General features: G+C 41.8%; 2 protein-coding genes across 7 annotated transcripts in view; one reads left to right on the top strand and one right to left on the bottom strand.

The window, feature by feature from the left end:
* The window catches only part of RSPH14 (radial spoke head 14 homolog), a 241662-nt gene that overhangs the window by 110322 nt on the left and 105423 nt on the right, over window positions 1-25917 (bottom strand). The gene's annotated exons all lie outside the window — the stretch shown is intronic.
* The window catches only part of GNAZ (G protein subunit alpha z), a 107412-nt gene that overhangs the window by 79004 nt on the left and 2491 nt on the right, over window positions 1-25917 (top strand). The gene's annotated exons all lie outside the window — the stretch shown is intronic.

A 25917-nucleotide genomic window follows, 5' to 3' on the forward strand; every position in this document is an offset into this window, starting at 1 on the left:
ATTTCACTAACAGTTGTAGTACACACTGGGCAATTCCTGCGAGCACCGATATAGAACAAGCTTTATAGACGGTGCTGCGGAAAAACAATATTGACTGTACAAACTGACCAATACACAGTGACATCACCCGCTCCGTACAAGCAGTCGATGAGAATATTGTCAGGTTGATCTGCATGTACAGATGATAGGAATGGTCATCAAAGACCCTCAGCCGTGTGATTCCTGAACTATATTGACAGCACCCACTGGACCCTATATACTCAATATTATTGAGAGTATATCACCCAGTGCGTACCCAGCTTAATTGTATCCTACAGCATTCCTGCTTAAGTTTGGCACTGTAAGTGGTGATCTGAGGCTTGGGTGCGCCTGCTTGGTCATCGAAATCCATTCTGTGACGCTTCCAACAAATAGTTCTTGTGCTGAATTTGCTCCCAGAGGCAGTTTGGGTCTCGGTTGATAGATAATTTGTACATACTACATACCTCAGCTGTGTGGACTACCCCTACTTGGCAGAGCTGTTCCTACTTCAAAATAACAACATTCATGTTTGGCCCGGGGCAAATCTAGCAACTGATTTGTTGGAAGGTGCCATTACATTACAGTGCCACTTTAAAAGTCCCTCAGCACAACTCAATCTACTAATGCAATACTAAAGAGATTGGATGACTATATGCTTAGATTGTATGGACATGGGTGTGGCTGAAATATGCTGTCTTTAACTCCCGGAGGCCATATCGTTATAGACAGCATATGTATCAAAAGGGAGTCCCGGGAATAACATCCTTCCATATGATATAATTTTGTCATATGTTCCCTGAAGGTCCAGTGAGCTCTTCTACCCCTCTAAACAAAGTTCCAGCATTTTATGTTTTTTTTTATGTGACTTTTTAGACTGTGTTTTTTTATATTCTTTAAATGAAAAGTTAAAGTTCCATTTTTGGATCTTTAAAAGAGACGTTTCAGTTTATTTGTGGATATGTGAGACAATTGATACATCTGATAAAAGGATATTCCACCCTGTTATGGATATAAACAAGTAAAAAGACAATACCAACTAATATTATGAGGATTCTTTATTTTTTACTTTGGACATTTTGGTATTAGAGTATTATTCTTTTACTTCCCAACGGATAGCAGAAATATAATTCAGCATGGCAATATTTCCATTATGTGTAATCTTTATGGGTTTTTTTGTTTTGTTCTTTTTAATAGTCTGTGGTTGGACTATTTTCTGTGGATTTGGAAGCTGCAGAGTTAAGAAGCACTTGATTTGTGATCTTCCACCACCATACAATTTGACTACACTTTTTACCCACTTTTGGCCACTGTATAGCAGAAGCAGTCTCTTTCTCCCTGCCCAATGTACCGATGCAACTCTTTGCTGCTATACAGCCACCCCATCCCAGATCCTCCTCTCGGGTTTAGGTACTACAATTCGACGTGTGCAGTTTCAATGCAGTGCCCAATCTGCATTTATTGGCAATGTGTATATGTTAAGTCTGCCTATCAATAATACTTGACATAGTGCATGTATGAATCTCGTCAACATGTAGGTGCACATGCAGGAAGTAGAAGTAGGCGATATTTGTGTGCATGTGGGCGGGTGTGCGCGTATGGGGCACATTTCCAGCCTGATAATGTTGTGCGTAGGAGCAGTGCTTGCGTAGAGCTCTGTCTGCCTCAGCAGTGCAGCATCTGCCGTGTGATCTTCAGAGCTCTTGCTCTCACTCTGAATATTTTAACACTGAGAATACTGCTATTTCCATGGAAACCGGAAAAGCTCAGTCAGAAGGATTCCAAGAGAATGAAGAGGGCAGACAGAAAGGGCCCTTTCTCTGCTTCTTGTGGGCTGAACATACAGCCTTGAGCTCTGAGAGATCAGCACAAATAGAGAACGGATGGTAGCAGCTGGACATCATTAGACTAAAGCTTGCACACACACACACAAAAAAAAAAATACTCCAAATACAGCAAATAAAATATGAATATTTTCTTTACTGCTGTTGGACATTTATAAGACATGCCAACATTACTTATCTCTTGCAAATTGATTGTGTTCTCAAAGTTTCATTTAATATGATATTCAGAAGGCAAGTTAGGAGTAATTATGAAATTATGATTTTATTTCTAAAGGACAGGTTTCTGCTGCTACCAATGACAGTAATTGTTGCATAGACATCAGTAATAATGTGTATCTTTCGCAAAGTGATCTAAACATGTTCCAAACTGATGTAATAGATTAGCATTTTTAAGCCTGTTACTATAATTAATTTGCTTAAGCAGCTGTTCATTTATATTCTATGACAATTCGTAAAGAACAAAATCAAGATCTGTCATTGCGACATACAGCTATAAGAATGATCAGGAAAAAGTATAGATATTGGGTTTATGTCTATCTCACAAAGTATACGTTTGTAGTAAGATATTAAGACCACTGGTCAGTAATATGACTGTAAAGTAGGCCGCTGAGAGAGCCACAGGACTTGAGTAATGAGGGGGCGTGGTCAAATCGGTGAGACTTGATAACTCCCCTCAACAAAAAAATAAAATGAATGTAAAAAAACTATGAGCTTTCCATCCCCCTCAGCAGCTGGTCTGTGCCCCTGTGTCCAATGGGCTTGTGCCTGGGTAATTAGTACCCGCTCTGCATAACTATCAGTGCCCTTGACCGAAGTCAAGTTCTGTATCCAATCTCATTCCCCCAAAAAGTTAAAATCGAAATGCAGATCAGTCTACAGTTAAATATCAGGCCTTAACCACCTTTGAGTAATGCCTATTTCAAGGTGTCTAGTAGAAGGTCTATTAAATGTAATTAGTGGAGTATCTATGGTGCAATGGTAAGCATTACTACCATACAGTGCAAACAGAGGTCACAGGTTTGTGTCCCGCTGCGTCCATAACTTTGTCACATTTGTATATTTTCCCCATGCTTGCGTGAAATTCATATGGGTAACTCCCACAATCCCAAATATACTGGTAGGTTAGCTAGGGCAGACTAGATGGGTCAAGTGGTTCTTATCTGCCGTTAAATTCAAAGATAGCGGGAGGCATGCCAGACATCATGCATCACTGTGGCTTCTCTGCAAATCAATATGTGCTTTAAAGGGGCTTGCTTTTATCTGGGTTCACCTGGGCCAGTTAAAGGATGTAACACAATGGTTCTCAAACTATACAGGACCCCAAACAGTTAAGTTTTCCAAGTCACCTAGCACAGGTATATTCATCACTCACTGACATTTTAAAACATTCACAGGTGTAGCTAATTATTTAACTTGCGATTGCATGAACTGTTTGAGGAGGGGGGACCAGTGGCAGATGCAGACCCTGGGCTGCCGTGCCAACCATGGCGCTGATGTTTAGCACATATAAACATACATGTCATCATGTATGTAATATATGTGCTGGACGGTTCTCACTGGAATTGGCAGTGTGTCATGATCTAAGGTTTGTGAACCCGCAAAATAGGTGAGGTCTGTGCGAGTAAAACAGAAACAGAACATCAGAGAGATGGAAGCAATACCTGACCGGGGATTGAGCCCGGGCCTCGGCAGCAGGGGCCGTATCCAGACCACTGGAACACCAGGGACTTGGTGTGATATAGTGAATTACGATGTACTGCTGTATAAACTGGACCGGATTCCAGATCTGGCTGGACTTAATTAGTACCGGATGTGACCAGGTTGAGCTGGGTACCAGATATGACTGGACTGAACCGGACTGGATACTGAATATGACTACATAGGACTGGATACAGGATGTGGGTATCCTTGATACAGGATAAGACTGGACTGGATAGGATACTGGATATAAATGGACCAGACCGGATACTGGATATGAGACTGTGAATTAGGCTGTGTACAGGTATAACTGGAGACACTGTGAACCAGGCTGCATACCTCCCAACATGACCCTCTCCAGAAGGGACAGAATGCTCTGCTCCTGGACTTACATCTTAATTTATGATCACCATCATCTGTGGTAAACTCCTTTGTTATCAATTATCCTGTTAAAAACAGGTGATGGTAATCATAAATTTAGAAGGAAGTCCAGAAACAGAGTATTGTTTCCCTCCTGGAATGGGCCATGTTGGGAGGTATGAGGCTGTGTACTGGTATAACTGGAGACACTGTGAACCGTGCTGTGTACCGGTATAACTGGAAGCCAGCTGAGTAGCAAGAGCCGAGCTATACATGAACCAGGGTAATAAGTTTTACCTTCCAGGGAATTTAGCTGCTAAATTCAAACTAAGATTGTGTGACTTGAGGAACTGGCAGTTTCTGTATCTTAGGTCTCTTTTAATACATCTTGGTAATTGGTGACTGGAGTCAGATGATTCAGAAAGGCCCAGGCAGCCACAGGAATGGATATCTCATAGTCAGGTGATCAGACCCTGTCATGTCTTTACTCTAGGTTAGACTAGTAGGCGAAAAGAATACCTATGCATTCACTAAGCACTAAGCTTCAAAATTGATAAAATGGAGAGTGATAAGCAACCAACCAATCAGCTCCTACCTGCCATCATTCAAACACAGTCTGTGACATGGCAGGTAGGAGCTGATTGGCTGGCTATTTATCACTCTCCATTTTATCACTTTTAAAGCTTAGTGCATCTGGCCATCAGAGAGAATCTCCACTCAGATGGCTAATCAGAACCAAGCAACACATAGTTGCAGTTTGCATGCTGAGCTGAAGCAATGCAGATCAAGGGATATGCTGAGGTAAGCCATAGCACATGAGAAACACAGTCAGGACCATGACACAATGCTGTATACTTTAGCATAATGCTTCACACACTACTTATAAGCCCACCCGCGGACTCATTCTTAATTAGTACCTCAGCCAATTGGATTTAACTCTTGTATTAAGAGTGGATATCCTTAAAACCTGGACCATAATGGCAGAGTTTGGGAACCTCTGATGTAAGGAATTATTTTTAAAATGACATTTCATAAAGGAAAAATACTCTAGACAAATAAATAAACTGATGAGCATCAAAGAGAGTAAGAAAAACCCAGTTGAATAACAAGATAATTCTGGACTTCCGGTTCCGGCGGCTGAATGAGCAGCAGCTAGGAGAGCTCGCTCCGCTCAAACAACCGCCCCAACTCACCTATTACACGGCGAAAGCCTCAAAAAGACAGCAGCATCCCCCCGAAGGCACAGCAGACGATACCGCTGACCTCCCACACGCCAACGGTGATGCCCGACTCCAAACCCCGGTCACAGCGCGACAGGAGCAGGAAAGACCGCGCACCTAAAATGGCGCCGACTCACAGCGCATCGCAGCCAGCGTCCCCAGCACACAGCACATGTGCATCGGACGAAGACACCGCTGATGAAACACAGGTACGCGCTGGTCCAGGGTCCTCACGGGCACACCCCACGGCTGACACCCCAGACCCACAAACCCCAGTACTATATGGAGGGTTAGTGGAGGCCATGAGACTAGCGGTAAAACCGCTGTTACAAGCCCAGACTGCAGATATCAATAGGCAGCTGGCTAAGATAGAGAAAAAAATCCTGCATACAGAGCAAAAAGTGGGGGAAATATTTGGAGATCTCTGTGAGACTAAGCAAACCACTGTAGAGCATACTAAATCTATACAGTATCTGCAAAACAAAGTCCAGGATCTTGAAAATAGGTCCAGGAGGAATAATCTGCGGATAATAGGCCTTCCTGAAATGGTTAAAGGCCAGGAGTTATATGACTTCATTAAAATAACACTACCCACCATACTTCAAATCAGCGACAGGTGTGAGGATCTAGTGATTGAAAGAGCGCATAGACTGGGACCCCAGAGGCAGCAGGAAGGGGCACGACCGCGTGCAGTGATATTCAAAACGCTGAATTACTTGCATAAAGAGCTATTCTGGGCAGCCTCACGAAAAATGAAGGAAATTACATGGGAGGGAAATAAAATCCTATTATTTCAGGATTACTCGGCAGAGTTAAGCAAGGCGAGGAAGGACTTTTCCCCTGTGTGTTCAGCATTAATCCGAGAAAACCGCAAATTTGCTTTATTGTACCCAGCTCGGCTCAGAGTCTTTGAAGGATCTTCATATAAAGACTTTTTAAATGTAAAAGATGCTGAGGAATACCTTAAAGAAGCTAATTATGCACAAAACAACCCAAACCGCATGTCAGACTGTGATTAAAAGAAGAAGATGTGTGAGATGAACCCTTATAAATAACTTGCTAGAAAATAACTTTTCTTTCTACCACAAGAGGGACCCCTTGCTCCATAATCGAAGAAAATGTATGGATTTAAGTACATGAATCCTCTGTTTTTTCTATCTGTTTTTCTATGTGTTTCCTATACTTTTCCACTGATCGCCTGCGGAACTCTGGATTAAAGAGACAGATTCCTCTACTACCATGATGAAGGTCAATGAAGACAAAGAACACATAAAACATCTGTCCATCAAACTCAGACACAGATCACCAGGAAAGAACTTAAACAGGAAAAACACAAGTATTGTATATGTTAATATAAAGTTGATAAGTAATTATATATTACGATATAGTATATTTCTGCTTTCAGGGAACACGGTGACGCACTCAATAATCACAACTTTTAGTGCCATAAATGGTCACAAATACTGTCTTTAAAAGTTAAGTTAATTTATACAAAATAGAGGGGCGGTTGGCTCTAGGAGCTGATCTACTCCAAAGAAGATTAAATGTAATGGTTAAATACCGATATACTTTATGTCGGAAGTTCAATATAATGTTTTATTTGTTGTCCCCCCCCTTTCCCCTCCTCCCCTCAGACTACCCTATCCCCGCCCCCCCCAAAACCTGTAGGTTAAATGAAAAGAGAAACAGTACAATGGGAAACCAACATCACATATATACCGATAAAATACAAACAAATCAAAGATGTCATTGAGAATAGGTAGTTGGAACATAGGGGGAATTAATTCTCCCAAGAAACGTAAAAATGTACTAGTATACTTAAATAAATTACGGCTAGATATAGCGATGCTGCAAGAAACTCATCTAACAGAACCCGAGACACGTAAACTGGCCATGATGGGCTGGAAACTAGCAGCAGCGGCCCCCTACACGTCCAAAGCCAGAGGCCTAGCAATACTAATTAAATCTAACTTAGCTATCATAGTTTCTGAGGTAGTGGCAGACCCAATGGGACGCTATCTGAAATGCCGCATGGAACAAGGCTCCCAATCATTTATATGCATGACGATATACGCACCTAATGTGTATTCCAAGCCATTCTTTCTAAAAATAATATCCCTTCTCACACCACACTTAAACACACCAACGATACTGGGTGGAGACTTCAACTTGGTGTCATCTCTAAACATGGACAGACAAATAGAAAATAAAAACAGAAGCAAACTACCAAAATTTGGAGTACAGGCACTGACCTCACAATTACAGTTAATTGACCTGTGGAGGGTATTACACCCTACAGAAAAAGATTACACTTGCTTATCCGCCTCCACAGGACAATTATCAAGAATAGACTACCTGTTAGTGTCACACACATTCCTCCCACAAGTAGAAGAAGTAGAGATCGAACCCATCACTATTTCAGATCACGCAGTAGTGAGAACCACAATCAAACTATCCCGAGAGCAATCTACGTACATATCTTGGCGATGCCCATCCTCATTATCCACATCCCTAAAATTAAAAGAAAAAATTAAAAATGCATGGGACCAATACCATAGTGATAACAAAGAGACATTAGACACAAACCCAGTCCTATTTTGGCAGGCATCAAAGGCCACGATAAGAGGAGAAATCATTTCCTATTCAACCTCACAAAAAAAGGGCCTTACACGGGACTATGTAGAATCCCAACGTCTCCTTACCGAAGCATATCAACAATTTAAAACAACACCAACACCCATAGTAAAAGCCCAATACACCAAAGCCCGAACTAAACATGAAGAACTAATAGCACAATTAGAATCCTGGTACTCTTTCAAAAGAGAGGCACGGTTCAATCAATTTGGCAATAAATCAAGCAAATTACTTACTAATTTACTACAGGGCCAAAGACCCCCTGCTATAATACACCCTTTAAGAAAAGCAAACGGCATGATGACAAAAACAAACAATGAAATTGCAAAGGAACTACAGAAATTCTACCAAACATTATATTCCAACCCTAACACAGATACAAATCAAAGAAATAAATTCTGGGACAACTTACATTTACCCCAACTATCCAAAGAGCACGCAGAAGCCCTAATAGCAGATATTACACAGGAGGAGGTACAAAAGGCAATTGCCTCACTGAAACCAAACAAGGCCCCGGGACCTGACGGTCTCACATCAGAATATTATAAATTATTACAAAATAAAATCACCCCCTGTCTAACAGAAACATTTAACTCCATACTTAGAGCCACAATACCACCAGCACATTTTAACTTAGCCAATATTAGAGTGCTGCCAAAGCCAGGTAGGGAGCTATCAGACCCAGCCTCATACAGGCCAATATCCCTCCTAAATATAGACTATAAGCTTCTTACTAAAATTCTGGCAGAAAGACTCAAGGTAATGGTTCCGGAGCTAGTCCATGAGGATCAAACAGGCTTTGTGATGGAGAGACAACCAGTGACCAACATCAGACGAGTTCTGGCGGCGGTCTGTGACTCCCAGTGCGCCATGTCAAACTCAACTAAAGCAATATTATCATTAGACGCCGAAAAGGCATTTGACATGGTGCACTGGGACCACTTGTTCCATACGCTGGGGGAGTTTGGCTTCCCGGAAATTTTTGTGGACTGGCTCAGGACACTATATAGAGACTCCTCCTCTAGGATACTATGTAATGGTAGTATATCTGATCCATTCCCAATCATGAGAGGCACGAGGCAGGGGTGCCCTATGTCCCCATTATTATTTGCATTGGCATTAGAACCCCTTGCAGTGACACTACGCGAATCCCCGCTATATCAGGGAATCAATATAAGAGGAGTGGATCTGAGAGTGGCATTGTTCGCAGATGACATGCTACTCTTTTTATCACACCCTGAACACTCTATACCAATTGCCATGCAAATAATAAAACAATTTGGAAGCTTCTCAGGATACAAAATTAATGTATCGAAATCAGAGCTCCTGACATTGAAAGGAACCAAGCCCAACTTTACATCAAACCCAGACCTAAATACAATTAAATCACAACAAACCCAAATCAAATATCTGGGAATACAGATTCCTCACTCACCAGAGACACTGTACAAACTTAACATAACCCCGGCCATCCAAAAAGCACAGCGAACCCTAGAGGCATGGCACGACCTCCCCTTATCGATGATGGGCAGAATAGAAATAGTTAAGACAATCATTCTACCAAGACTACAATACATATTACAACTACTACCCATCAAACTTACCTCCCAAGATACCCAAAGGCTTTTAAAAACATACACTAAATTTATTTGGAAATCTGGAAAACCAAGAATAGCCATAGCCAAATTACAAATACCTAAGGCAATGGGGGGATTGGGTATCCTGAATCTCTTACAATATTCCAGGGCACTACACTCCAGGTACGCTATGGACTGGCTTCTAGAAACCAATAAATTTACTGTATACCAGCTGGACTGTGCCCTCTTCCACCCGTTTTCCCCGGGAGCCTTGTTACATACGCCAGGACCCCAGATCCCGAAACACATAATAAACCACCTTCTATTTAAGGAAACATACAGGGCATGGCATGCAATATGTAATTCACTACAAATACCCACACACACATCCAAATGGCTACCCATCTGGGGAAACCCTAAATTTACCCCAGGGATAGAAAACCCAGCTTTCAAACACATCATCAACAAAGGACTAAGAATGGTAACTCAAGTCTTTGATCCTGGGGGCAACCAACTAACTTCGACGCAGCTGACAAACAAATTTAACCTAAACGCACGCAGCATTTTCCCTCTTATACAGCTTTCACACTACGCAGCATCACTACCAGACACAATGCTAATATGCTCTCAAGTGAACACACTACAAAAACACATAGCCAAATTTGAAAAACCTAACTATAAAATTAAAACATTATACGCTGAACTAATGGCACTAAATGTACCAAAAGTAACAGAACAAACAAGGAGACAATGGCTTGGAGATATACCTTTATTAGACACTTGCGATACAATTTTTAAATACTTTGAATCTACAATGCGTATCCTAAAGTCTGCCCTACTACAAGAAACACATATAAAAATATTGCAGAGAGCGTATATATCCCCAGCCCAAAGGAAACATTTTGTTCCTGAAGAGTCTGGAGCCTGCATGAAATGTGGTTTGACACCGGCGACCTTTTATCATAACATCTGGTCCTGTGGAAAAATAAAAAGATACTGGCATAAAGTGATAAACTACATCTCTGCAATATTAAATATCAAAGTAACTTTACACCCATATCCTGCCCTATTTGCCAATTTTGACATATGGGAACTTGATCAGAGAAATAGTAGATATATCCCCTTTATGACACTGGTAATAACGGCAGGGAAAAAACTGATAATGAAGCATTGGCTTAGTAAAACTACTCCCTCAATAGAATCATTAATTCAATTCCTGACCAGAATGATGAACTACGAACTATATAATGCGCAAATACAGGACACACAGCCGATAAAACTACATGAAAGATGGGGCCCACTACAGAAAGATGAATAAACCAAAAAAAAAAAAAAACTATTCTGGTGAAATGAAATGAAAAGAAATGTGATGATTGGACCATTTGCTGTATTGTATTTATTGTATGTATTCCCTATACAAGCTAAGACCACGCTATCCCACAACCGATATCAAAGGATATAAAGACCTACAGCAACCCCCCCCCCCCCACCCCTCCTATTTAACCCTCATTTACCCCACCCCCCCTCCTTTCTAAATGTTTGTTTCATATATGCTTATAAAGTTTTCAAGAATGTATGTGTAAGGTGAAAGCAATGTGAACGATTAATAACAAGAAATATGTAAAACCCAGATAATATTCATATTGCCTAATATGTCCAAGCAAACAATAACTATGTAAACAACACAGCATTCTTTATGTTATCTGTTATACTTGAAGATGTAAAACCCAATAAACATATATTTAAAAAAAAAAAAAGATAATTCTGGAAAAAATAAAATAAAAGTGAACTTCTCATTATGTGGACACATCTAAATAATCCAGAGTTCTGGAATGAATATAGTCATGAGATTTGATACATCTTCAGATCGCTAACCAAGGTCATATGGACAAAATAAAGCTACGTCTGAAACACGAAAAGGGCAACATTTTTGCACCGACTAAATCATACAGTATGTAAAAAAATGTTTAGTATGTGCTCACAATTACATGGGTCCAGATTAACAATATTAAACATATATGAACATTTTCCGCAAATTATCATCAACACAGTACAGGTTGAGTATCCCTTATCAAAATATCTGTTATCCATATTATTCCGAAAACCACAGTTTTCAAAATGTGCTAAAACCTATTGGGTACATTTGTAACTGGCACTACTGGGGAAATGATTTGTAACTGGCAATAGATATTTGCAAGAAAATGATTGCTTGGCATTCTAATTCAGTGCCTGAGATTGTACACAAACGTTGTTTCATGTTTTAAAACCTTGTTTTATGCACAAATAAAATATATTTGTGTGTATTTCATGTGTTTGATGTGCTTATACAACATAAATGCAATGTAGCTCAAGATACTTCATTCAAATATAAAAATATCCCAAAATACGCAAGCCCCCCTCGTACACTGCATTCGTAAACATGGGATATGAATGGATGTTCAACATAAACATCTAGTCGCAGGCTGTGGGGGAACACTCACATAATTCGATGGTCGCCAACCATCAAATGATGTGGAAGGCACATGCACATCTAAGGTTACTCTGTGGTAACCTTAGATGAGCGTGGGCATTCAGAAGCAAGTGGGCGGGCAGCCCCCAGCGCCCACGTCAATGGGAACGCCCATGAAATGCTGAGCGTTCCCATGGGTGTGACCAGGGCTATTTTTGTGCAGGCTCCAGCAGGAACTGTGGCCCTTATTCTAGTTCACTCTTTCTGACAAAATATTTCTTAGATGGACAAAACCATGTGCACTGCAGGTGAGGCAGGTGTTACTTGTGCAGAGATAATTAGATTTGGGTGGGGTTTTACACCTGCCTCACCTGCAGTGCACATGGTTTTGTCCATCTAAGAAATATTATGTCTGAAAGAGTGAACTAGAATAAGGGCCACAGTTCCTGCTAGAGCCTGCACTAAAATAGCCCTGGGTATGACTATCCGCCCCCGTGCCCCGGCCACAGCCTAGGGTGAGTGCACCTAGAGAACAGACTGTTCGCTGTGGCCGCACGCATCCGGCGTATGCACATGTGCATAAATGCAGCTGCACACGCGCAAAATATCGGTCCCCGTGCAAACGTACGGTCCTTGCAAATGGACCAGAATAACCCCCTCAAACTCTGGGGCACTTTTATTAAGCCCGGTGAAGTGATAAAGTGGCAGCTTATAACGTACCAGCCAATCACATTACAGGCTGGGTTTGCAAACTGACAGTTGGGAGCTGACTGGCTCCTGCGTTATCACCTTCCACTTTATCACTTCACCAGGCTTATAACACCTGCCCCTCTGCCCTTAAGGGGACTTAACAGGTTTAAAAGATATCCATGCTCAGCAAAAATAGTTAAATAAAATTGACCGGTGTACTAATTGAGTCACCTGTGGCCAAGCATGGATATACTTAAAGCCTGGTTCATTACAGTGCCATGGAATGAGTTTGGGAACCTCTGGCATAGTAACATACACCGAATATACCAACTTGATTCATGCCTCTATAACAATACAGGCATGAATCAAGATAGTTAACTCAAACAAACTAAGGTACTAATTAAATCACCTGTGCGCAAGTAGGGAAATCTAAATCTATTCCATCAATTAACTTTACATTAAAAAATAAACAAAAAAGAACCCTAGTGTGTATGTGTGCATCTACATGTGGTGGGGAATATAAATCGTAAGCTGCACTGTGGCAAAGAATGATACGAATAGTCAAATATTATGCATTATGGGTATTTAGAGTAATTCACATTTCAGTTTACTGTTACAGAAATGTAAGCATTTGGTACAAAAGAAAAAAAGAAAGAATACAGCAACTGTATACAAACCCTCCTATTACATATGTGTATCATAGCCCTTTGGCTGCAGTTACATCTGAGATACAGCATATAAAGCTGTGATTACTAGCAAGAGTGAAATGGATTTTGATCATCCTGTTGACCATATGGCAGCTTTTCACTAAACACACAATCAGTGAAAGTGGCAATAGTTGGTCATTGAAAGCCCACAAGCCTGTGATTATAATTAACTAGGCTTTTACCATCCAGTAGAAACTGTGCCAAAGCAAAGACAAAGGCTGATTATCACTGGCCAGTCTCACTAGCTAATTGTAACATGAAAATCTTCAGTGTGTCATTTCTCTGAATTTGTTTTCATTTAGCATTTACGTCAAAAGTAAACAACTTATACCCTTTCAAACTGCCGCAAAAACCTGGTAGCAGCTCGGTGTGAATGAGATAACAAGGGTTTAGTGACCAGGGACTCCAACTTGGGTAGCTACCGGGAAGGACCTGTGTTAACAGGTTCCATTCAAACCTTATGGAAAGGCAGCTCACTGTAAATTGGGAAATTATGTTATGTCCAAGTGAGAGAAGGAGAGAATTCCTGCACTATCCTGAACCCAGCTTGTGGTGTAAATGTGGTTCCAGCACACTGTGATTTGGCTTGAAACCTGTGTTCAGTAACATGGGCTGCCAAGTACATTCTTCTTTCATTAACCAACAATGGACAACTACTACAGAAGGTGAGAGAACCTGTTCTTATTATCATGAACCCACGATGCACTACTAGATGAGAGAACCAGTTCTTCTTTCCACTGATCCTCGATGGGCTACTAGGTGAGAGAGAACCAATTCTTATTTTTGTTGACTCACAATGAGCTACTATGTAATAGAGAATCTATCCTTCTTAGTACTGATATGACTACTAGGTGAGGGAGAACCCTTTTTTTTTTTAAAGACCCATTATGGACTATGTAAACGAAAATACGTCTTTCTTAATACTTATCCACAATGGGCTAATAGATGAGGCATAACCTATTTAAATTGTCACAAGATGGACTACTAGGTGAGGAAGAACTAATTCTTCTTTGTACTGGTCCACGAAGGGAATCTAGGTAAGGGAGAATCCATTGTTCTATCCACTGACTCAGGATGAGCTACTAGCTGACACAGAACCGGTTCTCTATTCCATTACTGCTGACAGTACTTCTTGTTTGTCTTTTATAGTACAGCTCCAATGCTCTGCTCTCAGCCCATAGATCTCCTCATTCATCTAGGGAGCAAAACAGATGCTCATTTATCTTACACACCCTAATGACTGAGTACCCAGGGGTGTGTTTGTGCTGATCACTGTAGGAACTGATCAATACTGGAAAATAAAACCCCATCTAACAGTTTATATGCAAGCATTGACAAAACAATGTCTCAGAGATCACAATGAATTCTATCTGCCACGCATGTACAGTAACATGAAATATGGAGAAAGTCATCATGAGACAGACAGGCGTGTACCAACTGAGTATTATACTATTCAGGTCTACAGTTTAATCTATAGCTGCTGTCTGAAGAATTGAGTATACAGTATTCACTGGATTGTGTACAGTACAGTAAGTGATTAACAGAGCCAGTCAAGTCACCCTTTTACCACATTGCCTTTTATTGTCTGTGCTGTAACATGAAAATGTGCTCTGTGATGTGTGCACAGACTCCCTTGTGTGCTCATACTGTGACTCTATCTTTACATTCAAGCTGCGCTACGACAGCTTGTATTTATCCGTCTCCACCAGGACACAACCTTTATCTCTTATGTTCCAGGGGGGGAAATCTGTAGTTTACACATTACAGTGTGGAAAGGCGATAATCTACTGCTTTGTCCATCAATGTGCAGAGTACAGCGGTGCAGCACAGGTACAGAGTCAAATGGGACTAGAACAGTTGCCCCACAGAAGCAGCACTTTCTGATGATTTACAGCTGGTGCTAGAGACTACTTACTATTATTGTTTGTTTTTTACAGTAAAGCACAGTACTAATTTATAAAATCATGTATCATTTTTGCAACTAGCAAATCTCAGGGACTACAATACCAGAATACGAATACCATCTGTCCAATTTGTGCTTGCAAATACTCAGTTTGCTGTATATTTTATTGCCTTGATGCATTATCTGTATCAGATGCAGTATGAGCAGTTTTTCTTCTGCCCATGCATTTAAGTGTACACGTCCAGAGTCTGTGTACACAGAGTCTCAGTTGTGATTGATCACACAGGAGACCTATGGTAACTAAAATGCTTTGGTAATGTGCCGGACATTCCTGGGGGGATGGTTTCACACCTGACCTCCGTCAGGAGGTTGGTGTCGGTATTCTGACCGTTAGCATCCCAACTGCTGGTCATCCATATGTATCCCCATACCTCCCAACTTTACCAGCTTAGCAGGCGGGACGCTGCTTGCGGCTCTCCCGCGAGGCCACGCCCCCATTTTGCTGCTATGGGGGCATGACCCAGAGGCTCTGTGAGCCTCTAGCCATGCCCCCAGCCCCCTGGCTGCGGGAATAGACGCTGTGCGCATGCGCACAGCGTTTATTCCCCGCTGCTTAGCAGCTGACAGGGGGGACTCCCAACAGCCCCCCCACACCGCGGGACACTGCCGCCAGCGGGTGGGACAGCGGGACAGGCCCTGATAATCGGGACTGTCCCGCTAAAATCGGGACTGTTGGGAGGTATGTATCCCTTCCTGGGTGGTGACTGGGAAGTGACTATTCAGATACAACAAGATGTTCCGTCTTAAGGCTGTATGTATGGAAGTGTCGCTGGCATGTTGCAATAGTGGTTGCGAAATTAGATGCTGAATAGTTCACAGTGGAAACCATACTCTGACATAGAATATGCACCTTGTATGTGGATGGTGCAAGATTGGACTGTGTGACTGATGGTTGTATCTAAAGCTTCACCCAGCGGTATTTTTGGTCTAAATATGCTCAAATTGAGCATCTCAGCGCTTGCACATTCGGACACATGACTGTACACCATAGGAGGACTTGTAGCAGCATTTGCATAAAGTCTCACATATGCAACCGGCAAAAAACACTGACACAGACGCCAGTGCGCCTCACTCAGAATCAGGCCTTTAATAATACGATTTGTTGGAAGAGGAGAGGTTACCATACTAGTACCCAGTGCCAACCCAGACAATATTGCAGCAGTTGTTCTAGTACGTCACTGGCATTTCTACGTATTATCTGGCTGATAGAATGTAATAGAAAATGTATCACCACTTTGTAATATTAAAAGGCTACAAAGGCAGCTGAAAGGCTCCAGTCTCCCTGGTGATACTGGCCTGGAAGAGGTAAGTACAGGCTTACAATACCGCTCTTTGCCTGCAATAAGCAGTCCTTTTGCCCATGCATGGCCTAAGCCACACATGTGCACTGTCTGTACCTGAAGCTCCAGTGCTTAGTCTAAGAAAATAATTCAAATAATAGAAAAATATCTAAACAAAAAAATATGTATTTTTGAAGTAATATTAATAATCCTGAAATGACAGTAGCGGTTAAAGAACTGTAGCGATAAATCAATCACTGTAAACCCTGGTAAACTGTGTTAGGTGCTTCATAGCTCTAGTGTCTGAGGAAATAACCTTTAATTATTGTGTAAAACACGAGGCAGAACTCAGCCATGCTTACCCAGAAGATAACATTTATGAAAAATGTAATTTGAGGCACTACAAGATGTTACAAATTAAACCTACGGTATCTTTGTGATTGCTTCCTTACAAAGGCTTTCATAGCACAATGTGGTATTTAACTTAAGTGAAAAAGAACTTTTGTGATTATAAAAAGAACAAGAGTAATTTAATCTACACTAATAATACAGGGGATGACTATACGTTTGTTATTTTCTTTCCCCCATTAGAGTTTATATACTGACTTCTCATGCATTACTGTTATGTTGGGTATGCGTTATGAATGGTACTGTCCCACCCATTAAAACTACTCCAAGTTTTACATATGCCTATTTCAATTGGCAGTCTGTATTTACCCTAAAGCTGGGTACACACTATACTGATCACTCGGCAGACAGATTAATGCTCTAATCCGCTGAGTGTTTAGTACATTCTTCTATGGGATCGTGTGGTTGGGCAGTTTAAATATTAACATTGAATAATAAAATCCTACACAATGATCAAGCCAATCATCCCCATGACTAAAGGGGCATATGCACGGGGCGATTTTAGCCCTATTTCTTAGCTGTCTGTCTAGATCACTTCGAAATTAAGCAAGGATCACTCAGGGTGTATGCCTCATAGCGATGGCGAGGCGCGGCAAGCACAAGGGTGATTTTTCTAGCCTGCACCGCTTAGTTTGCAGGGTAGCAGAAATCACCCTGTGTGTACATGCAGGAGCCATTTGGATCAATAAAATACCTGAAAATGCTGCTGCATTAAATATTAAAAGTGTCCGACCTCCTGTTGCCACAGAATGTATCCACTGTCCTATAAATAATCCAGGGTATGGCGCATTTAATCCAATCAGACAGGAGATCGGTGTAGTAACGTAAACTGCACGTAACATGCCACCTCCCGATGTGACATTTTGCAGGAGCATTTTAATATGTTTATCTGCTAACGTTTATGCATACATACCTATACAGGTTGAGTATCCCGTATCCAAAATGCTCGGGACCAGGAGAATTTTGGATAACGGATTATTCCGTATTTCGGAATATTTTAATATTTCAATGATGTATTTTGAAGTTTCTTGCATTTATGCTGTATAAACACATAAAATAAACACAAATATATTTTATTACCACATAAAATACACATAAATATATTTTATTTGTTCAAAAAACAAGGTTTCAAAACATGAAACAAAATTTGTGTACTATCTCAGATATTGAATTTGAATGCCAAGCAGTAATTTTCTTGTACATATATAGTGATAGTTACATATCATGTCCTCAGTAGTGCTGTTACATATGTCCCCAGTGAGTTTTTAGGAAAAAAAATTTTTTTTTTCACTTTCTGGAAAGTATGGTTTTCGGAATAATTCGGATAATGGATATTCGGATACGGGATACTCAACCTGTACAATCATCAGGCTGATCAACCGATTTCGGGTGATTGGTCCAACAATTGTATAGGTGTGCACCCAGCTTTGGTGATATATAATGCACTGGATATGCTAACTATATTTAGAGAACAGCAGGTTCTCATACTTTGTACTATATACTATATAATAAGGACAATTATGCTGCAAGGCCATTCTTCTGGTACCAAGGTCTACTACAAGGGGATTTACTTATAGAAAGTAGAAAACTAGTAGCCATACATTTCAGGAGTTCCTTAATCATTACCCCAGATTTCCAGCCTGTGTGCACAGAAAACAGAGGCATCTCACAGGCAGGCCAGAAGCTGGCAATTACTGGAATAGTTTGGTTTATGTACTAATTAACTTGTGGATATATGACAATGTCTGAGGAAACTGTAGCAGAACCTCACATCAACCAACCAAAAAAGTGTGGCCATAATAAATCCAATCACTCTGTCTGATAGCCTGCCAAAGAACAGCACTGGAAGGACTAGCAAAAAGTCACCAATCCCCACAGTTCTCCCTTTCCTTAGTGTTCCACAGCTCACTTGTTACAGTACTTGCTAATTAAATTGGGTGTAGGGGCTGATGACATTTTTTTTTTACATTCAGGTAATCAGCAGGGAACATGCATAACATGTTCTTATCAGGAGTCCAGTTACTGTCCCCATGGTTACCAGCATCATGGCTGTTTCAGTAAGCATCCTTTTCCTGTTGTTGTCTGTGCAATCTGGCCGTGCTAATGGGTTGCTTGTTACTATGGGAAATTTGAAAAATCAAGACTTATAAGAAAATAACATGGCATCGGGATTAAAGCGGTGTTTGTGCTGCCACTCTTCAGACCTCTGGCATTGTGAAAGTTAAGATGCCAACTACATCCTTAAATAACTGCATTGAGAAACTAATTAATCGTTGTTGCTGTGTGAAATACATCACAACACTGCACAGGCTCGATTGGCAGAGTGTCAGTAAGGAATGCTATACTATATCATTCTCTGTTTAACTGCTAGTTGGGGATACTAGGTCGACCCCATTTAAGTCAATGTGCATTGGATTGACCACTGAAGGCTAAGGTCTACAGGGTTGGATGATTGACACAAGCATTAGGTCGACAATTGCAAGGTCAACAGTCAAAAGGTCGACATTAGTTTTAAAGATTTTTTAAGCTGACATGTGCCGACAGACGGTATTTCATGTCCTACCATCCACTACGGTATAGCAAGAGAAGAGAAGACAATAGTGTGTGTCTGAAGCATGGTGAGACAGGTCGGCATTGATGTTTTTCAAGCACAACCATATGGGGGGGGGGTGCAGATATTCACTTCTGGGCATAAAAAGAGCATGAAAGATTCATGTCGACCTTGCCATAGTCCCATAGTCGAACTTCCAGCCCTGTTGACCTTAGCCATGGTGACCTAATTCAGGTGTTGACCTAAGCCAGTGGTCGCAAACCCGTCGCTCGCCTGAGCAAAACGGGTGGCTCGACCACTGCTCTCCGCCCGGTCCACCCGCTGCTGCCGCCTCCTTCCCCCGCACTCCTCCGATGTCCGGTCCACCTGCTACACCGCCGCCTTCCCCCGCTGCCGCCTCCTTCCTCCGGTGCCGCCCCCTTCCCCCCGCAGTCCTCCAATGTCTTCTTTTGCCGCTGCATTGGAGAAGACATATTTGATCTCTAGCGTCTGACAGGGATGCTCCGCCCCTTATCTTTTTATCACCTCACTGGCCTCTCCTGTCTTCCAGTCTCCAGTCCGTGCCTCTCCGTCATGCGGCCATGCAGTCTCCCTGTCCAGGAACCCACCAGGAGTGAGGTAAACCAGCACCGCAGTGCGCAGCGGCCCCAGCAGTACTCTGCTCTGTACTCGTCTAATCCCTAGCTGCCTGTTTACTCCTCTCCACAGCTCCCCTCCACCTGTACGGCATGGCTACTCAGTGCTCCCCTCTACTCCTCCAATGATCAGCTCCCCTCCACCTTCAAAATTTTTCTTCATGCATCCCCCGCACATCACCTCTACCTACTGTCCCCAGCACCTTGCTTCTGCCTCTGGCCCCCAGCAGCTCACTTCTGCTTTTGGCCCCCAGCACCTCACTTCTGCTTTTGGCCCCCAGCACCTCACCTCTGCACCCAGCACATAACTTCTGCCTCTGGTCCCCAGCACCTCACCTCCGCTTCCTGCCCCTGCACTTCACCTCTGGCATCTGCCCCCTGTACTTTACATCTGCCTCATGCCCCCAGCACCTCACCGCTGCCTCCTGCCCCCAGCACCTCATCTTTGCCTCCTGCCCCCAGCACCTCACCTTTGCCTCCTTCCCCAAGCACCTCACCTTTGTCTCCTGCCCCCAACACCTCACCTTTGCCTCCTGCCGCCAGCACCTCACCTCTGCATTTTTGGGGGTGTCCTGCATCCCACCTAGGGCCGGCAATGTCCTGCGGTGGAGCAGCGGTGAATAGACGATGTGCACATGCGCACACATCTATTCAGAGAGACTGGGGGCATGCCCAACAGCTCTCAGAGCACTGGCCATGCCCCCATAGCAGAAAAAAAGGTCACCCCCCCCCCCTAATTTCGGCTCGGGCAGATGTCCCTTCTCTGCCTCCATTATTGGGAGGTATTTATGGCTATTGCGGTGTGTGGCATAATGTTTAAAGGGCGGTTATTATGCAGCTTTTTATTATTTTTATTTTAGTAGCTCTTCAGGCTCTTCAGTGGTCAACCCAATGTATGTCCACCTAAATTTGGTTTACCAAAGAACCCTTACCCCTAGTTGGTACATTGGAAAATATGCCTCTATTTCAACTGACTTATCTTTGTAGATAAATAATAAAATAATGAGGAGACTATTTAAATGGTGCTTTTCTCCAATAGAACTCAAGGCACTGTTAACAATAAAAAAAAAAGTTTGACTTTCCTTCCTATCCAAGAGAGAAATGTGCTCACAGGTGATAACGTATCAGCTGGAAGAATGTGCATTTAATATGCACCGAACCTGCACACACATACATTTTCTGCCAATATAATGGATCTAATTATCTAGTACAATATGCTTCAGGGAGGCTTAGGGAATACGCTCTCACCAAAACTAAGACAAAGGGCAACGTTCTGACATCTGTATTAATAGGCTTTGTTTTCCAAATCCTGTCTATACAGGGCCTTAGGAAATAATATTTTGTAAATGATTTTTTTACAATTACCCTACTTGCGTCTTGATTATTACAGTAGTATCTCTAAGGTGAACTGGGCCATAGCTGTGGGCTTCCAGTTAATTTGCCTCACCCCCTCGCTCTTCTGGGCACTTCTGGTGGTTGTGACTCCTCCACCATAGTTGTGAAGTGCTGTATTGAGTCTCTTTCAAAACATTGATCATATGTGCTGTATAAATGAGCAGGTATTAGAAGGCCCGGATATTTGTTTTAATCTCAAATATAAAATAAGGAAATCTATAGCTCTACAGTGAAAAACTATATATATTGAACAGTGAAAATGTTTTATTTCCTTTCATCTCAGAGTTGAATTTTAGGGAATTTACTAAATACTATGTACGGCCAGAGATATAAACAATTCTGAAGTCTTAAGAGAAATCAGACGGCTTAAGAAAAATCAGACAACAAATTTGCCTTCACAATTATTCAGTGCGCACTTGACTACAATTAAAGGGTTTCAACATGGGGAAGGGGATATTGGGACAGATAACCTGTGCACTAGTACCACAGGTTACCACTTTCTCTTTTTCTTGTTACAATTAAAGGGTTTCAATTTATAATAAAATAACATCTTCATAGAAATAGCGAAAATATGTTATCACATCAGCTCGCAATTTGACAGACAGGAAGCCGATGTTTGTGGGTATTAAGCAGCCATTTTATTGTGTCAACCTACTTGTATTGGCAGCTTTACTCACATTTGCACATACTGGGAATTTTTTTTTATTTAATTCACAGTTTCTTATATAGCACAGAAGATTCCATTGTGCTTTACAATTGTAGACATTAATAGAAAAAATTGGGTAACACAGTTGGAATCGGTCAAAATCAGCCCAACTCGGCTCAGTGTATGGGCACCTTAAGTGGGCCATGCTGCAAGCTTACAATCTATAGGGACCTAGGAGGGAAACACAAGGACAGGCACCAGTAATAGCATAGCACTTCCACCAAGTTGCAAGTCCAGAAGGGAGCTATAAGATACATTAGTGCCTCAGAGGGTTATGCATGTGGAACTTAAATATGATAGGCTTGTCTGAAGATGTACGTTTTCAGGGAACGCTTGAAAGTTTGGAGGCAAGACGAGAGTCTTATTGTGTGTGGAAGGGCATTCCATAGGGTGGGAGCAGCCTGATGAAAGTCCTGTAATAGTGAATGTGAGCTATTGATCCGTGAAGAAGAGGGACGCAGATTTTGTGCAGTGTGGAGTAGTTGAGTTGGGAGATATTTAGCGATAAGTAAAGATATATACAATGGTGTAGTATGGTTAATAGCTTTATATGTGAGTAGAAGTATTTTATATTGAATACGGTAAAATACAGGCAACCAATGGAGGGACTGGCAGAGCGGATCAGTAGACGATGAGCGTCTTGCTATGAAGATCAGCCTAGCAGCAGCATTTAAAATGGATTGCAGTGGCAAGAGTCTGTTCTTGGGAAGACCAGTAAGGAGACTATAGCAATAGTCAATGCAGGATATAATAAGTGCATGGATAAGAGATTTAGTAGTGTCTTGTGTAAGATAAGGTTGTATATTTTATATATATTTTAGATGCATGTAACATGAATTTGGAGACAGATTGAATGTGGTGAACAAAGGACCATTCAGAGTCAAGGATGCTTGTGGAGTAGGGTAGATTGTCGAGTTGTTAACAGTTATGGAGATATCAGGATGGTAACTGTTCTTGGCTGGTGGGAATATAATTAATTCTGTTTTGGAAGTATTGAGTTTGAGGTGGCGAGAAGACATCGAAGATGAGATTCAGAGACTCCGCCCAAAACCACTGGTGATGACTCTGGGGTTGTTTTGATAGATTTGAGGCATACCAGTTCTTGTGCACTGATGGAAGCCAGTGGGGGAGGAGGGGGAGGGTACAGAAGAGACTTAAATGTGTTAAAAAGTTGCTTAGGGTTGGTGGCATGAGGAGAGATTGGAAGAATGTTTGTGTCCAAAGCATTGCAGTAGGAGTGGTATATAGTCTTATATGTGAGGAAATCACTCAGATTACGAGATTTACGCCATTGGCGTTCTACTTTACATGACTGTTTCCGTAGTTGTCTTGTTAATTTGGAGTGCAGGTTTTCTTTCTGTCTGGACGACAACTATGTACTCGCAGTCACCTGAAAATTTGCAGTTGAGCCTATCAGACCCATAATCTCCTAAACACTATCCTGAAAGGAAAACACCTAGCTATATTTTTATTTAATGGGGGTCAGTTTCCAAACCACTCACAGCCAAGAATGACAGCTCAAGCCAATGTGGTGCCTTGCCACACCCCCTTTATAGACTGACCACACCCTTATACACGGGCCCCTACCACTGCTTCCCCCTGTGGGCCCTTTATACCCAATCTGATTGGGCAGAGGTTATTATGGCATGCTAAAAAGTCAAAGATAGCACTTAAGAGGTAGACCGTTTCAAATCCCTTTCGTAGCTGAATGTAGCTTTTACCATGCCAGCAGTACCGTGAAAGGCATTTCACAACAATGCATCGGAGCATGTGATATAGCAAGATATAGAAAATCCTTCAAAGAAACCCTGCTGTAGTCTGCAAGTGACCTAGGATTTAACAGAATGATGTTCCAGCTGGATAATGACCCAGCTGGTCCGTACAAAAAGCACATGCCTTTATTATTATTATTTTTTTTGGGGGGGGGGGTTTATCTGAGGAGTAATGGTCCCCTGACAAGGGAATGGTTCTTGAGCACTATTGCAAGTACAGCAGAAAATAGCAGTGTCTAGATGTGCAGAGTTAGTAAAAGCTACCAACATACATTCCCAGCTGCACGGCAGCTACAGGTGCTTCTGGCATATAAGGAGAGTGCATACTTATGCAATTAGTAGTCTTTTTATGTATTGATTTATTTTCAATTAATTAACAAAAAGTTGGTGTTGTTTCATTTGACATTGAATTCAAATTAAGTGGATTATTAAAATAAAATTGGAATAATGCCAAAGTGGTTAGAACTTTTTAGGTTAGGCTGCGTTAAGGGGAGATGAACGTAAATCTACAGGAAGATGGGTTAGAGATAGAAGTAGGGTTAACTACTTGTTTCTATTGAAAGCATTGGTATTTTGTCAGTTGGGATTCTATTGTCTGTCTTCTGATCCCGACTGCTGGGAATTCGTACCAAGACCATATATGGCTATGTATATGTAACATGAAAAGTACTTTCATTTTGCCATCTGGCCATAGCGGGTTATTCAGACCTGATCACACGGCTGTGACTTCGCAGGCTGGGGTGATTATCAATAGACTGCGCATGCGGACAGCTCGTAGCGCAATTTTTGAATCACTCGCCGTATGCAGGTTGATCAACAGAATGCAGCAATCAGGTCTGCATAACCCCCATAGTTACCAACACTCCTCAACCTCAGAGAAAGAGACTCTGTTGTAGGGCACTTAGTGGGATTCAATTGCATGTGGTAAATGTAACCATTAAAAAATGTTTTTTTTTTTTCTGTTGATGTTTTTATGTGGCAATACAATTAAGGCCCTTTTTTCATTAAATTAAAGCTGGTTACACAACGGAGCGATATCAGCACAATATGTTCTTTCTGGTTGGTTCAGAAGAGAATTTACTGCCAATTATTAGGTATCCGCCTATTGCTAGTGACGCTAGGTCTGATGTGCTGCACATGATGATGATAAACCTGATGATAATGTTAGCCATCACGGCATGTGTAACGAATGAACAATATGACGTGATGTGTACCCAGGTTCCGATATGATGGGCTGGCAGTGTACACATCGGCTAGGTACAAATCTCCGGTGTCTGCTGTGACATAACACACTGAGTCTCTGTGTGTGTGACTGGCAGCCATACTAATCTCCCCTCCAGAGAGATTTCAAAAATGAGATAATGATTTGTATATGAGGATTACTAAGAAAAATGCAGATGCAGGTTTAAACATGGTACTTAAATTGCTATTTAAATTCAATTAAATAGATTGTACTAGTGGTATTACACTGCTATTTATTAGCTGGTCTTTTGGGCAAGGCCCACTTGCATTTTAGATTTAGGTTTCCTTAAACTCATGCAAACACCTTACTACTCAACTGTAGGGATGCGGTCGTTAAGTCGGTACAAGAAAGGCCGACACTCCTTAGGTGACAGGTCGAATTTTGTCAGGGACTGAAGATCGACAATGCAGAAGGTCAACGCAGGTTTTTTTATTTATTTTTCCCTCAGTGTGGTTCCAGAACGGGCGGTAGTTTATGCCCTACCATCCACTAGGGCATGGAGGGAGAATAGAATAGTGTGCCGAGTGTAGCGAGGCACCGTGCCCGAAGCATTGCGAGCGCATCAAGCGTTGCAAGGGGCTGCCATACACTTAGACAGTGCCCATAACTAGACGTCTTGATCTAGACGGCTAAAAAAAAAAAATGTGTCGACCTTCTGCATTGTCGACCATTTGCCGGTTGACCTAAGGAGTGTCGACCTTTCTTGGGACGACCTAACGATCCATACCCCAACTGTATGTGCACATAAGCTTTTACTGGTTTGTTGT

This window comes from Crinia signifera, chromosome 1 (assembly GCF_055691185.1).
Source record: "Crinia signifera chromosome 1, ASM5569118v1, whole genome shotgun sequence".
Taxonomy (NCBI): domain Eukaryota; kingdom Metazoa; phylum Chordata; class Amphibia; order Anura; family Myobatrachidae; genus Crinia; species Crinia signifera.